Below are 16,191 nucleotides of genomic sequence, written 5' to 3'. Positions count from 1 at the left end.
CTAATAAACATGGTGACATTCTGTTCTGGGTTGGTCGTAAGCCTTGATAAACAAGTGATGGACATTGGTTGCCCAAATAGGATGGCTCTTTTGGTCTATCCAGGGCCTCTCATCTGTCTTCACCGCTGATAACTATATATGGAAAGCAGGGCTGCAGCCAACCTTAAAGGGGTCACATTATAGGGATGCAGTGATTAAGGTCTAGACAATTCAAGAGAGGACATGGTTGAGAGATGTGCTATTCTATGTTAATGCAGTAAGTTCTATAAATAAATGCTATTAATAAATTCCAAACAATAAATTTAACATGTCCACAATATGAATAATTGTTTGCATTTTCCTGCATTCTCTGTGTAAGACCTGTGCTTGTGGTCATCATCAACAAAGTACACTAACAACATTCAAGTCATTAGTATCCAGTGTTCACAGGCAGTACAATGGATGTTGAAGCAATATGAGTAATGCTGTAATCAGCATTAAATAAATGGCATTATGGAACTGCAGAGGCAAGAAGATCTATACAGTTCTAATTATAATAGGACCCAAAGAGCCATGGCATTGTGAATGATAATAGTGTTGCTACCTTTTCCTTGCAGTGGTAGATAGGAAATTAAACAGGAATGGTTTCTTTAGTAATAATTAATACAGATAGATGACTCCAAGAAACTAGAAAAAAATTGTATGTTCAGCGGTTGGAAACTAAGCAGCTATGTTAGTAGCTTTTCCCTGCCTTGACTCTTTAACAGCAAATCACTCCGTCTCACATGGGGCCATGACTTTTATAACTATTTTTGTAATCAGATGATTGCTATAGATAGATTCTCTCTCTCCTCGAATATTTCCTCAGGGCTTTTAATATCCACAGGCAACCCTGGACAGAAGATAGTGTTGCTAAAGTGTTCAAGTTTCTATCTCTCTTCTATTCAAGAAATTCCCACCTGGCGCCTTGTAGCCCAATCTTCACATTTCCGGACTCTAGTTGCTCTGGCTTGAGTCAGGTGTGCACCTCTGTCCAATCAGCTGTGTCAGTTTTTCAGGATCGTGGTGTAATGTATAGACCTGACTGCTAGGAGGCACTCCTGTGGGAAAAAGGGAGTAAAGGGTAGTGCCCAGAGAAAAAAAAAGCAGTTAGTTCTTGTATTGGTTTACTAGTGCCATGTAACAAATTACCACAACCTTAGAAGCTTAAAGTAACATGTATTTGTTACCTCTCAGTTTCTGTGGATGAGAAGTTTGGGCATAGCTTAATTGGATTCTCTGCTTAGGGTCTCACTAGGCACAATCAAGGTGCCAAGTGGAGCTGCAATTTCATCTGAAGCTTTTAGGCATATTCAGGTTGTTAGTGGAATTTAGTTCCCTGCAACTTTACGTCAGAGGTCCCTATTTTCTTGGGAGATGTTGGCCAGGGGTTTCTCTCAGCTTCTAGAGACTGCCCTCAGGTCCTAATTACATGGCCATCTCAAAACAGAGTTTACTTCTCCAAAGTCAGCAGGAGAACTTCACTCCAGTTGGCTGCTGCCGCCGCCACTACCATTACTACTATATACTACTACTGCTATAAAGTCTTATATAATATGATGTAATCAGAGGAGAAATGGTTCCATCCCCTTTGCCATATAACATAAACTAATCAAAGGAGTGCCATCTCATTGTATTCACAGGTCCTGCCCACACTCACAGAGAGGGTATAATACAGGGCATGTACACCAGGACACAGAAATCTTGGGAGCCATCTTGAAATTCTGCCAACCATGGCTTCTAAATAGGAAAATACTCCAAAAGGCCACTACATTTGTTGCTTTGTCAAAGCATTGAGACATCCTTCTTAAAGTCTTGGTCCATCTTTTTCTCTTTAACTTTATTTTAAGAATGACATAGTTTATGGGATGTGTGTGAGTATTCATGGACATTCAAGTCTCACATACCCCAAATATACATCTCTAAGAATATTTTGTCACACAGGATTTCTTTTGAATTTAAAATAAATGTGCTGAAAGAAATGACAAGACATTATTAAACATTGTTTACTTAGTATGTGTTATGATTGACATTCTTAGAAATTCACATTAAAAAATGTGAATACACACACACACACACACACACACACACACACTCTACAACTCTCCTACAACTTAAATGCTCTTTTCATTCTGTAGAAACCATTAATAGGATTTTTGCCAGCTGGTGTTTCAGAGTCCTTTATAAATTAATTCTAGTATTTACCAGGGAGCAGAGAAGTCTAATTAGGTCAAGGAGGCTGGCCCTGCTGAAGACTGAGGGCAAAAGCATATATACGGTGTCAGTTGCAAATCTACTGCAGTTCTTTCTTGAGCACATATGTTTAAATAAAAAACGGGAACAATACAAATACTACATACAAAGTTATGAGAAAAATCATATCACAATTAGAATAAAAGCAGGTTGAAGTTTGCCATCTATCTATAGCAAAAATAAAACATTTTTACTGACAAAGGATTTCACAAGTGTTCCATGCCACAGCGGGTATGGCATGTTCAATGCTGACAACACACTCATTTATTTATTTGTCCATTCATTCATTGACTTACCCACTCAACAGGTACAGGACTAGATATTGCAGCTATAAAGAAGATTATGTCACAGTCTCTTTCTTTAAGGAGCGCACAGAGTGCCGGTGCATATGGATGTGTAAATAGTGAGAAAACTGTGTTGTAAGTATAGTATAGGTATAATCAGAGGATATTATGGGTGTTCCCAGGAAGAATGACTCCCTCAGTTCATGGGTGGGGAAGGGAAATGCATTAAGGGTACTTCATCACAAGTAACAGAAACCAAAGCTGGTTAAACTTTATCCTTAAAGGACTGGGATAAGAGCAAGGCAAATAACACACATAGGGTATGACATTTAAGGAGGCAGTCTCAGGTGCTGAGCCTGGAGGTATCACTTGAGAATGAGCGCCTCCTTAAATGTTGAACCCTAAGCATCTGGCTCACCGTAGTCCCCATCCTGTTATTCCTTCAGTCTTACCTTCTTCAAAAACTCTCATCCTCCACAGTGAAGAACAGTTGAAAAGCTGTTTACATCCTAGTGTAAATAACTAAAAACAGTTTACAGTGTACTTGTTTTTTTTTTCTTGAGATGGAGACTGGCTCTGTCACCCAAGCTGGAGTGCAATGGCACGATCTCAGCTCACTGCAACCTCCACCTCTCCACCTCCTGGGGTCAAGCGATTCTTCTGCTTCAGCCTTCAAGTAGCTGGGGTTATAGCCATGCACTGCTACTCCCAGCTAATTTTTGTATTTTTAGTAGAGACAAGGTTTCACCATGTTGGCCAAGCTTGTCTCAAACTCCTGATCTCAAGCGATGCACCCATCTTGGCCTCCCAGAGTGCTGGGATTACAGGCGTGAGCCACCGCACCCGGCCTAAAGTTTACATTCTTATAAAGGGATTTTCAGTTAAATCAAGTCTTAAACCGTGAATGAAAAACTCAAATGTTTACAGGATTCAGGCAGTAACATGAATGAAGCAGGCCTGTGTAAAATACTAGGGAATGAGGGAGAATATGAAGAGCTGTTCAAAGCCTTTCAAATTCAACCTAAACATAGACGTTGTCTTGGCCAAAGAAAAAGTTCTTTGGGATTATCAGGTCAGTAGGATAGTTGTTTGTGTACCCTGCCTGTTAAAGAAATTCATTTGCTATGTTAGAACTTTAGATTTCTGTAAGAAAATGGATATGAGGACATAAGCCTAGATGGAAAACCCTTAGGATATTCTTTCTCCTCTTAAGGGTTCGTTGTGAGGCCCTATTCAGCATTCTTTTGGATTTCTTTCCTGCAGGCTCCAAGATTTGGCATAGTTGTTTCCATTCTTTGCTGTCACTATTTGTTCTTTTGCTGTAATCTATGAGTCACAGAACATAGCTGAAGAGTTTTTCACAGTTAGAAACTAGAGAGAAATAGACAAAGTTTAGGAACAGGAAAGTTATAGCATCGTTAGAACTCTTGAAAGTCTCTTGTCTGGAGAGGAACAGTATGATAAACAAGAGCACTCACAGTTTATATCTACTCAACGTGCTTTTCTATCGCCATCTCACGGTCCAGGTGCTTCTGGGGGCCTGTCAATCATGGTTCTTCCTTTACCCCCGAGCACAGTTTGAGATTCTTGTCTCAAGATGCTCAGTCAGAATGTCCAGTCTTCTAATGGGGGAAAGGAGTAAAGCAGTTAGCCCTGTGGACCATTAACTTCCTTTCCTATGGGGGCACCACTAGGAAAAAGAAAGGAAGGCAGGTCATCTGTTCTAATCTCCTTTCTGACTAGACACCCTAATAAATAGAATAATGATTTTAGACAGAAGGAGATCTTTCTACAGAAAGCCCTCAGCAGGATCTCCCTGGATAAGGACTACTTCTAGTAAATAAACCTGGAATCTATTGATTTATGGGGACATGGATGGCTTCTCTGGAGAATATCATGTAATGGCATGTCATTTTGTACATTCTGAGGTATAAAATGGAGGTGTATTATAAATTACACACTTCTACTCTGTAAGGTAATAATCAGCAAAACTACGTACAGAGACCTAGTCAGTCACTCTGGATCAGTGGATAGGAAGCATCTGGCAAAGCCACACAGAATATCCCAGACTTTCTCTGCTCTGTCTTTGCCTCTTGATTGCCTGTACTCCTGAAATTATTAGGAAAGCTTGATGCTATTTCTGATTTTTGTGAGTCCTTTTCAATCATCAAATTGTGTGTGTTAGCTCACCTAATCATGGTGATTGTCTGAAAAATGAATACATGAACCAGGCCAGGCCAATCAGAATATTCCCGAGGATTCATTTAGGATTATCAGGAAAGAAAAGTTTTTTCTTCATTAGAGTTGCTAACCTGGTATATGTGAATGTGAGACCCACCTATATAGAGAGAGTTTACCCACAAAAGGAAGTCAAGTAGATACAATAAGAGCTGACAGATGGAGAGAATTAAAGAGAAAGAAGTGGGGCGAGGGAAGAAAGTGAACTCTGAATATAGCATTTGTATCCCTGAATATAGCTCTGTCTGAGGCATGCTTATCTCTTGGACTTCCCAGTCACCTAAGTCATGTCAGCACACTTTCTTTTGGCTCAGGCTACATTGCACTGGGGTTCTGTCACCTGCAACTAAAAATTCTGATTAATATGATAGCTTGAATTTGGCATGAGCCAGACTGGGAGGACCTGGTAACTCAGGACCAGGCAAACCCACTAGGAAGGAGTAGTACTCAAAGAAAAATATCAGATGTGAAACAAGGAATACATATATCATGAAGTTATTTTGAACTTCCACCTGTGATTCAGACATAACTGTTAACAGAATTTTAAATAGAATTGCAACTATTCTAACAATTTAAAGCACCTTATTTTATATATTTATGAAAGAATGTTCTTCTGTCTTTTTATTCTTTTCCTAGTTTTGCCCTGTGTATGACCTCTTTTGGAGCGATGAAACCAGGTAACATAAAGTGTTTTGTAGCTTTGGCTTTGATTTAGGAAGCAACACTTCTTTTTAGCAATTATCCTTTTATGTTGCAATTACCTATTTGTTTTTATGTATCTCCAATTATTTGCAGAATAAAATAAACCTTATGTTCACTACCCAAGCACCTGGAACAAGGTTAATGCTCAATGTTTGTAGGATAAATGAAGAGAGGAATTTTAGTTCTACCATTATTGAAGCTATGCATAAGCCTTACCAATGTGAAACTATACAGGCTTGATTCCTTCTTACTCTTTACCAAATGTGCATAATTATTTTACTTGATATGCAACAAAATGTTTGATTGTGATGAATGCTATTGTAGTTAAGGCGTGTTGCAAACATTTGCTGCAATAAACAAGGAATGACTATTCTAAATTGTTTCAAAGTCTAGAGTAGTGGATAAAATCATGAGTCTTTGGAACTAGATTTCTTGCACTGCTTCCTGCTAGCCTTGTGACTTTGGTCAAGGTGCTACCTTTCTTTTTCCTCACCTGTATAATGGTAATAACAATGCATTATATTGTTGTTGTCTGTATTAAATATGTACTATGTTTAAAACTCTTCTCATGAACAGTATCTAGCACATGATATGTGTAATGTATTTACTGTGATTATTCTTATTATTGTTACTCTCCAAACCTCAGTTTTATCAAAGTAAAATGGGGAAAATATTACATATATGTGTGTATTTCTAATGGATAATGCATGTAAAATGCCTGACAATACACAATTACCAATTTCCAGAAACAAAACAATATAGCCCAGTACTGAAGTACACACACACACACACACACACACACACACACATATATTCATAAACAGCATAATGTTGAAGTTGACAGGTACAGGCGTTGGAACCAGTTTGCTGGGGTCAAATCCAGACTCTATTGCATATTATTTGCGTAATGTTGGGCAAGTTACTTAGCTTCTTGGAGTCACCTCTAATAAAATGAAGATAGTGATAACGTATTCTATAATGTGGTCTTGAGAATTAATTGTGTCAATTTTTCTAAAGTAATAAAGGCAATGCCAGGAAAATATTAAGTAGTCAATAAGTGTTAGCTCTTATTATCACTTTGAGCTTCAGTCACATTGAGTGATGACAATGAGGATAACGATATTTACGTTACAAGGCTGCTGTGTAGATAAAGTGTGACAGTGCCCATGAAAATGTCTAGTAAATATGGGCGGCTGAAGCAGGAGAATCGCTTGAACCTGGGAGACGGAGGTTGCAGTGAGTCGAGATCTCATCACTGCCCTCCAGCTTGGGCAACAGAGTAAGACTCTGTCTCAAAAAAAAAAAAAATCTAGTAAATAGTATTCAATAAATGCTGATTTTCCCCATTTTTTATTTTATTATTATTATTATTATTTTTGAGACAGAGTTTCGCTCTTGTTGACCAAGCTGGAGTGCAGTGGCATGATCTCGGCTCACTGCAATTTCTGCCTCCCAGGTTCAAGTGATTCTCCTGCCTCAGCCTTCTGAGTAGATGGGATTACAGGTGCGTGCCACCACGCCTGTCTAATTTTTTGTATGTTTGGTAGAAACGGTTTCACCACGTTAGCCAGGCTGGTCTCGAACTCCTGACCTTAGGTAATCTGTCTGCCTTGGTCTCCCAAAGTGCTGGGATTACAGGTGTGAGCCACTGCGCCCGGCCAAATATCAATTGCATTTCCATGTGTGAATATAGGACAGAGAAGATAGATTAGGTGGAATTTGATCAGTGACACATATTATACATTGTTACTAAGTAAATATTATCAATCGGCTTATTAGCTGTTCTTTTCTTATAAAAGTAGATTGTGCCACAGATACCTTATTTTGTTAATTCTTTTGATTCTGGTCATAGATAAATGGTGATTTACTCTATTCAAAGAAGGATAGAAAAGTAGGCTTGTATTTTAGGTTTCTTGTGGCATACACTGTTGTACAATCTGCTAGAACTGAAGGAGGGTGTTATTAATCAAAAGGTGCACAAGGAGGCAAAGGACTTCATTATGCTGCTTTGCTTCCACAACTTGCACCTGGAGCTTCTTAATGAATGTGCCCTTTGGAGACAGGTGGCACTCTGAAAAGTGTAAGCCTCTCTAAACCTCTTCTTGTCTCAAATTGACACGTCTTCATGACACTAGGAATAATCAATCTAATTCTTCAATGATGTGAATGACTTTGGTTGGACTATAATTAGTTGAAACAATTTTTTCTCCTGGTCATTAGAAGCACACATTGCTAGAACTAGGGAAAGAAAGAAAGTCAGGAAATGGCTGGGAAAAAAAGTCATGTATTCCTTGAAAAATACAAATTTATAGATGATATTGTGTACTGGGTGAACAAATCCAGTAGATGGCAGTTTAGTAACATACAATATCCTTCTATCATGGGGAATTCATGATATTTTCTTAGAATATATAGGAAAATATATATCTTAAATGTTATCTGTTTATTGCCATATTTTGTGGAAAAGTTAGCATCTACCACCTCTGTGGGTGCTCTCTGCTGGCTTAGAGAAGCAAAGTTGTTATAAACTTGTCAAATAACAAACAATATAAGGAGTGTTGGAATTTTCCAGGATTTTTCCATCATATTTTATTACCTCCCCATTCATTTGAAGCACATATAGATATCTATGATATTTGAAGAAATAAAGGACTTGGGAATGTTTTTTAAGAAAAATAGCACTATAACCAACAATAGATTCCTCTGAAAAACTGGCTATAATTTTAACATTTCATGCATAATTTCTTTAATTGTTAGCTAAGGTATTTAGTAAGCTAAGAGAAGCATGGAAAGGGAGCAGGGTATATATAGATTATCAGAATGAGAAGGTAATATATCTGAGAATTTTTGAATGTTAAAAGGAGAAAAAAAGAGCCCAACCTTCCCTGAGATATAAACTCAAAGATTGCATCACTTCTTACATGGCATTCAGCAAAAAGTCTAGGCATTAGGAAAATTCTGATTCCAGAACAGAAAGCTAGCAGTACGTTCTAAGACAGAAGTAGACCATTACACACATTGTATTGGTTTAATTGAGCATACATTATATCCTTCAGTAAGAAATTTCTGCCATGGTGCCCTATTTTCTTGGGCACCAGGGCATGACAGCTTTCTCACACAAGTCAGCAGTTGAAAGTGATACAATTTTGACGTGAAATGTGCTTATACTTTGAAAGCAATTAAACAAGCCTTGTTTGCTTATAATTTTCTAATAAAATAAAAGACCTTATGTGGAAAGCAATTTTAAAAACACATCATAACATTTTAAGTATGTAGGTCTTGCAGCGTTTGTTCCAATTTTCTAGTGACAGACACAGAGTAATAAGATTTCCCTAACAGATGCTTAGTGCTGGGTACTCACATGTCACTCAAGCTGACAAGGTTTCAGAAAAAAACACTTTCTTCACAATGTTACCATTTTGAAAGATCAGCTATTGCATATAATTCAATTTTGTTTAATTAAAAGGTATAAAATTCACAAAATACAGTTTATAAAAGTTAATGTAATAGAATAAATTGGAAAATACCTTAAACAACCCACTAGATCCTATCTACAAATTTAAGTCTATCTCAGACAAGACTTTAATCCTATATGCCTGGAGAAGAGCTTTAGCCAAATTCACAATAAGATTATAGAATTTTAAAGTTGGGAAAAATACGTGTAGATAATCTACTTCCTTCAATGCCCAGTTTTAATGATTTACTTTTTATATATACCTGAAAAATTGGACTTATACCTGAAAAATTTGAACTTAATATATAGCAGGCACCATTAAAGTTACATAGTTTATTTATTCAGTCTTTCAACCAACATTTATCAAGCATCTTACATATACTGACTAGTGTTTCCCAGGAACTATATTATGGACTTTTAATGCAAGAATAAATATTTCACTATCCTTGCCTCTGAGGAAGTGCTCAGAGTCTAGCTGGGAAGATAGACAAGTAAATTAATAACTATACTGTAGTGTGATAAAGCGTAGACAGGTTTGTATACAGCCCTGTGGGAAAACAGATGAGGGTGCAATTTATGTCACCTGGGGGTTTTGGGAAGACAACAGAAAGGAAATCACATTCGAGCTGGGTCTTGGAGTTTGAGCAGGAATTCTCAGGGGGAAAAGTAGGGGTGAGGATTTAGTAAAGGAAATAGACATGAAGGCAGAAGAATATGTTCAGAGAATGACAGTTTTAAATACAGGGAATGGAGGGAAATGATGTCGAGTGGTCCTGGAAAGGTAATTCAGAGAAAGACTGCAAAAATCAGATGCTAGAGAGTTTGGCATGATTTTTGTAGGAAACAGGGAGCTACTAAAAAAAAAAAAATTGAAAATGAAGAAAAAAGATATGATCAGATTTATATTTTTAAAAACATTATCTCTGGCAATGGTGTGAAAGATGGGTTAGATGAAGTCAAGAATAGTCTGGTTGAAATATGTTCAGGTCTGTACTAGCACAGTGGAAGTGACAATGGACAAACGCATATATTCAGATACACTTTACAAATGGAAGTAACAGAATGTGGCAGTCAGTTGCTTGGAAGAGGTGGGTACTAAGGGAAAGGGAGAAGGTAAGAATGGCTTCAAGAGATCTAGTTGGTATGATTACTTTTGAGGGTTTGGATAAGCATTTATTTAATGCCTCTTCACAAGCTTTTTAAGATTCTAACAGGTGAGAAAAATGAATCCCTGGAAAGTTAAGTAATTTGCCAAGGTTACTGCTTTGGACTGAATTGTGTGCCCCCCAAATTCCTATGTTGAAACCCTAACTCTCAATGTAATGACATTTGGAGATGGGGCTTTTAAGAGGTAAATAGGTTTAGATAAGGTCATAAAGGTACTCATGATGGCACTAGTACCCTTATAAGAAGAGACCAGAGACGTAGCTCTGTGTGAGAACACAGCAAGAAGGCAGCTTCTGCAAGCCACAAAGAAGGCCCTCACCAGAAATTGAGCATGCTGGAACTCTGGTCTTGGACTTCTTAGCCTCCAGAACTGAGAGAAATCAATGTCTGTTGTTTAAGTGACCCAACTTCTGGTATTTTGTTACAGCAGCCTGAGCAGACTAGAATTACCATACAGTTAGTAATTTATGAAGGCCAGATTTGAGCACATTCTGTTTGATTAATTCCAGAATCCAAGCTCTTAGCCAGTGTGCTGGCTGTTTCTTTCTATAGTCATGGAGTGGCCAGTATGCCATTTACTGGACTAGGAAATATGGGAGGAAAAAAACATGTTTTGAATATCAGATAATCAGTTCGTCCCTTAACATCTTGAGTTTGACATAAGTGGTAGGCAAAACACTGGAGATATTCAGAAGAGAATTGTAAATAATAGTTCTGATACTCATAAAAGAAATGAAGTCAGAAAGTTCAGCTGTAGGAGATACCAGTAATGATCAAAGCCATGAGAGTGGCTCACATGGCCCAGAGAAGAGATGTAGAGTGAGAATGGCAGAGGACTGTATGGAAAGCTTTCAGTGGCAGTGGAACAAAAGGGGTCGCTGGAGGAGACTGAAAAGGTGCACTCAGATGACTTAAAGGAAAACTTCCTTTAGTTAAAGTACAACTTCCACATAAGTCTGTGAAATGGAGACTGACTTTCTCTCCTTTGAACATGCATTGGGGAGAAGGTTGAAACTGCATATTCTTAATGGTTTACTATTACTTTAAGAGCGTTTTCTTCACTGGAAAGCTGTTACTCACAGCTTCTCTGTTTCTGAAGTTCACAGTCTCTTCCCATTGGATATCACCATATTCCATTCCACACAAATTTTGTAATTGTAGTAGGCCACAAGTCCACATCCTTGATGATTCTACCACCCCACTTGAATTCCTAGACTATCCTTAAGCCAGCTTCACTTCCAACATGTTTCCGTGTCAATCAGGGAACTGCTCGTTTTATGAAATAAACCATAAAATTCTAATGACTGAACCTCATAGCTCTCTCTTTCTACCTTCCACTAACTCTATCCATATTTAATGTAGTTCAAGTCAATTATTAAATACTTATTGTATGTTGTGTGCTAGGACTTAGAATACAGACTCACACAACAGACACATATATGCACACACATAGTGTAAACATACCCTAGCACTGAAACATTGTTTCATCTCACAGAATAGGAAGGGAGCAGGTATATAAAAACAATTTTGCAATCCTAGTGTGATAAGTAAAATAATACAGGTATATTATAGGTGCAGTAGTGTGATACAGTGGAAAGTTTGAACAGTTACACTTAAGTTGAAAATGGGAGAGATATCATTTATCTATAAATGAATAACGAAACCCCAAAACATAGTGGCTTAAAATAGAAATGATTCCTTATTTCCCATAATTCTGTGGGTTGACTGGGCTCCACCTCCATTCATCTGGTGGTTGGGATGAACAGGAATGGCCAAGAAGATCTCACTCACACTGTGTCTGGAATTGGTGGGTTCTTGGTCTCACTGACTTCAAGAATGAAGCTGCGGACCCTCGCGGTGAGTGTTACAGTTCTTATAGGTGGCGTGTCTGGTCCTTCTGATGTTCAGATGTGTTCAGAGTTTCTTCCTGCTGATGGGTTCGTGGTCTCGCTGGCTCAGGAGTGAAGCTACAGACCTTCGCGGTGAGTGTTACAGCTCATAAAAGCAGTGTGGACCCAAAGAGTGAGCAGCAGCAAGATTTATTGCAAAAAGCGAAAGAACAAAGCTTCCACAGTGCGGAAGGGGACCCGAGCGGGTTGCCACTGCTGGCTCGGGCAGCCTGCTTTTATTCTCTTATCTGGCCCCACCCACGTCCTGCTGATTGGTGGAGCCCAGTGGTCTGTTTTGACAGGTGCTGATTGGTGCGTGTACCATCCCTGAGCTGGACATAAAAGTTCTCCACGTCCCCATCAGATCAGTTAGATACAGAGTATCCACACAAAGGCTCTCCAAGGCCCTACCAGAGCAGCCAGACACAGAGTGTCGATTGGTGCATCCACAAACCTGGAGCTAGACACAGGGTGCCAATTGGTGTGTTTACAATCCCTGAGCTAGACATAAAGGTTCTGCACGTCTCCACCCACTCAGGAGCCCAGCTGGTTTCACCCAGTGGATCCTACACCGGGGCTGCAGGTGGAGCTGCCTGCCAGTCCCGTGCCGCGCGCTCGCACTCCTCAGCCCTTAAGTGGTCGATGGGACTGGGCGCCGTGGAGCAGGAAGCGGCGCTCATCCCGGAGGCTCGGGCCGCACAGGAGCCCACGGAGGGGGTGGGAGGCTCAGGCATGGTGGGCTGCAGGTCCCGAGCCCTGCCCCGTGGGAAGGCAGCTAAGGCCCCGCGAGAAATCCAGCGCAGCGCCGGTGGGCTGGCACTGCTGGGGGGCCCAGTACACCCTCTGCAGCCGCTGGCCTGGGTGCCAAGCCCCTCGTTGCCTGGGGCCGGCAGGGCCGGCCGGCTGCTCCGAGTGCGGAGCCCGCCAAGCCCACGCCCACCCGGAAGTCCAGCCGGCCCGCAAGCGCCGCGGGCAGCTCAGGTTCCGCTCGCGCCTCTCCCTCCACACCTCCCTGCAAGCCGAGGGAGCCGGCTCCCGCCTTGGCCAGCCCAGAAAGGGGCTCCCACAGTGCAGCGGGGGGCTGAAGGGCTCCTCAAGTGCCACCAAAGTGGGAGCCCAGGCAGAGGAGGCACTGAGAGTGAGCAAGGGCTGTGAGGACTGCCGGCATGCTGTCACCTCTCCATATGTCTGAGGTATAGTTGCTATATGCAATTTCTCCTCTCTATGATTTTCTCTCTGCATGGTATCTCATACTCCAGGCAAGATAGCCTGAACTTCTTCGCAATAGGGCAGCTGGGTTAGGTTGGAACTGGAATAGTGTCAGTTCTACAGCATTCTATTTGTTTGCCCAGAATCAAGGGGTTTTTTGGTGGGAGTAATGGCATGAGTGTATAAGGGTGGAAGGAAATTTTGGCAGCCATTTTTTTTCATACTAAGTGCTACACGTGACTTTAATAAGAAAGAGATGCGTGAAGTGGGTCTTGAAAACTGAGAAGTTCATTAGTGAATAGAGGACAGGAAGTTTAGGAGTAGAAGAGGAGCCCTTTGAAAGAACAGCAGTAACATGAAGACAGAAAGCATCATATTTGGTCTGCCTGCCAGGACATACAGAATGCCTGGAAGCATTTGGGAAAAGGAATTAGAAATGAGCTTGAGAGGCAGGCAAGATTATAAACAGTCTTGTATGTTTTAAGAAGTAAGCGGCACTTTATCATCCAGGCTGCAGAATACCCTGAGGGGTTTCATTCAGGCGAATGACTGCTTTTCACTCTCATTGATTCTTCTGTACTTTGTCAGTTTCACATGTTCTTGATCAATAAGCCTTCTTTGGCTTCATTTCCTTATTCACTCCAGCTGACAATCCATCGTCATTCAGTTAAACCTCTCTCTCACTGACGCTCTTAATTGCCAACACTCTCACGACCTTCTTCTCATTCCATTATTCCTAATCCTCAATTCTAGAATAACCCAACCATCTGTTTGTTCTGATCCTGAAACCAGGCACTGAATAATCCTGGAGCAAATCACGTAACCACATTGATTGTCTACCTTATACATTTATGATTTCTCACCTCTGTTGGACTCTTAATCTTTTTCTAGGAAATCTTTACAGATACTTACCTGTTTCCTATGACGCTTTCTTTTTAAAATTTTTACAGCTTTTTAAACTTTGTGCTTAATGCTGCACTCTTTATTCTTCGCAGATTACCTTCCCTACTTCACAGAGGAAATAGTTGTTACAGTCAGGAAAATTTTCCTTTATAAGGAAAATTTTATAAGATGAACTTCCTCCTGGAGTTCATCTATTCTTTTCATTCTGGATGATCCTCTTTCTTTCCTTCCAGGTTCCTATCATTCTGGACTTATTCTACTTCTCCTACAACTCTAAATTGATTTACAGTTCTTATCCATCCTTATTTTTTTTCCTCCTTCAACATAGTCATTCTTCCTTTTTTACCCCTTTCCTCTTGCCTTTGACCTCAAACCTTCTCCCTCTTGCAAGTTCCTGCTCTAATAATGATCCCCTTTTTTAGTTGCTTTTCCATTCTCTTTCTACAACTTCCTCCTCAGCCATGCTTTACTACAATCAATATTCTCTCATTGTACCCCCTGCTTGTTGTTTATTTTATATTTATTCCTTAGTAACCTGAAACTAGGCTTGTCTCGATTGAACACCAGGCAAAGTTTCTGACACATAGTATGAAAGTAATAAATACGTATTAATGATTGATTTCCAATTTCCAATATTATAACCTCTTTTAAGTTCTCATATTATAGTGAGAAGATGGGGAAAAGGTCCCAGTTTAAGGTCCTGTCTTTGGATCAGTGGGAGCTTGCTAAACCATACTTGCAAGTGGACATAATGGCTGAGATTCTACGTTCTATAGATTTTTTCCAAAGTCAATCTTATTCCATTTGCATTTAGTTTTGTTGGAACCTGTGCTGTAGCAGTTGGTAAATATATTGAATATTACCATTATCTCTCTCTCTTTCCATACATATATGTATGCATGTGTGCACTCTGGAAATTGTATCATTATATAGAAATGATTATTATTCCTGGTTGAAGTGTAGTGCCCATTTAACACATGATAATCACAGATTTTTAGAGCAAAACTTTCTCATACGCTAGACAGATTTACAAAGGCAGAAATCATGGTTTCCTGGCATATAGAAGGTAACAAATATGTTTTTGTGGACTGAATGGATGAATGTTCTTTATGTGTAACACAGGAAAAAATTTCTAAATGAGCATAGAACGTATTTATGAAATTTTAAATCAAATATAGTATCTATTGTTAGGGCTTAGAATGTTCAGACATTGTGACTATTGTACTACTGTTACTGAAAGAAAAAAACACTCATTAGTATAGCAATCCACAGGGCTTGTTTTCTCTTGTAAATTTCATTTGTTAAGAGCTTTGTTTTAGATGCAGTCTTTCTATAGAAACACGTATAAACTCATGAGGAGTTTGAACATAAGGTACTGCTATAAAACTAGGTACTTATTGTCCTTCAGCGTATCTAACTTTTATCTTACAGACTGTGAGCTCATTTAATAGCATCAAGTGAAGGAAACTGGTATAGCATCCCCTCTGCTGCATACCTTTGGGACTTTCCTGTATAATGTTGATGTTCAGTCTCAGCCAACCCAACAATAAAATGATCCATTTATCCAACACAAGCAGGCAGAGGAGGAGATACTACATCTTTTCACGCTGCCTCCCACTCCCAGAGCCAGTCCAATGCTTCCTTTGGGCTGAGCACACGCACACAGAAACCCCTTCATCAACAATTTTTCATGTTTTCTGTTAAATTGGGTTTACTCTTCTTACGTGAATTTTCCCCTAGATACTTTTACCAAATAGCACAGAAAGTATTTGAGGTGAGCTAAAACTTTTTAATAATAAACTTTGTGGTTATAAAACCCGAGGAAGACAAGAGTACTGAGGCAGTTAGAAGAAATTGCTGAAACCAAGAATAAAAAAAGATATATGTTAGTCTAAATCTTAAAATGAAACTTTTCAAAGAACCAATATTGTCTAATTGGAAACTTTTATACATTCCTTGGGAGTCTACTTCATAAAGTAATTATTTTAGCCACTAACACATTTTTTACCATTGTGTGAAGTTTTTACTTTCTTAATTCCTCTACTCTCTGGCACTTCTGTTTTTAAAAATAACA

The 16,191-nt window shown here is 39.4% G+C and overlaps 1 long non-coding RNA gene across 1 annotated transcript in view; it reads left to right on the top strand.

Annotated features, from left to right (window-relative positions):
- The window catches only part of LOC131383558 (uncharacterized), a 174,314-nt gene that overhangs the window by 4,755 nt on the left and 153,368 nt on the right, over positions 1-16,191 (top strand). The window contains exon 3 of the long non-coding RNA XR_009213720.1: positions 5,430-5,470. This is a non-coding gene — a long non-coding RNA (uncharacterized LOC131383558). The remainder of the gene's footprint in view (positions 1-5,429; positions 5,471-16,191) is intronic.

This window comes from Hylobates moloch, unplaced genomic scaffold, assembly GCF_009828535.3.
Source record: "Hylobates moloch isolate HMO894 unplaced genomic scaffold, HMol_V3 SCAFFOLD_5, whole genome shotgun sequence".
Lineage (NCBI taxonomy): Eukaryota > Metazoa > Chordata > Mammalia > Primates > Hylobatidae > Hylobates > Hylobates moloch.
This window is presented reverse-complemented; position numbering and strand designations above follow the sequence as displayed.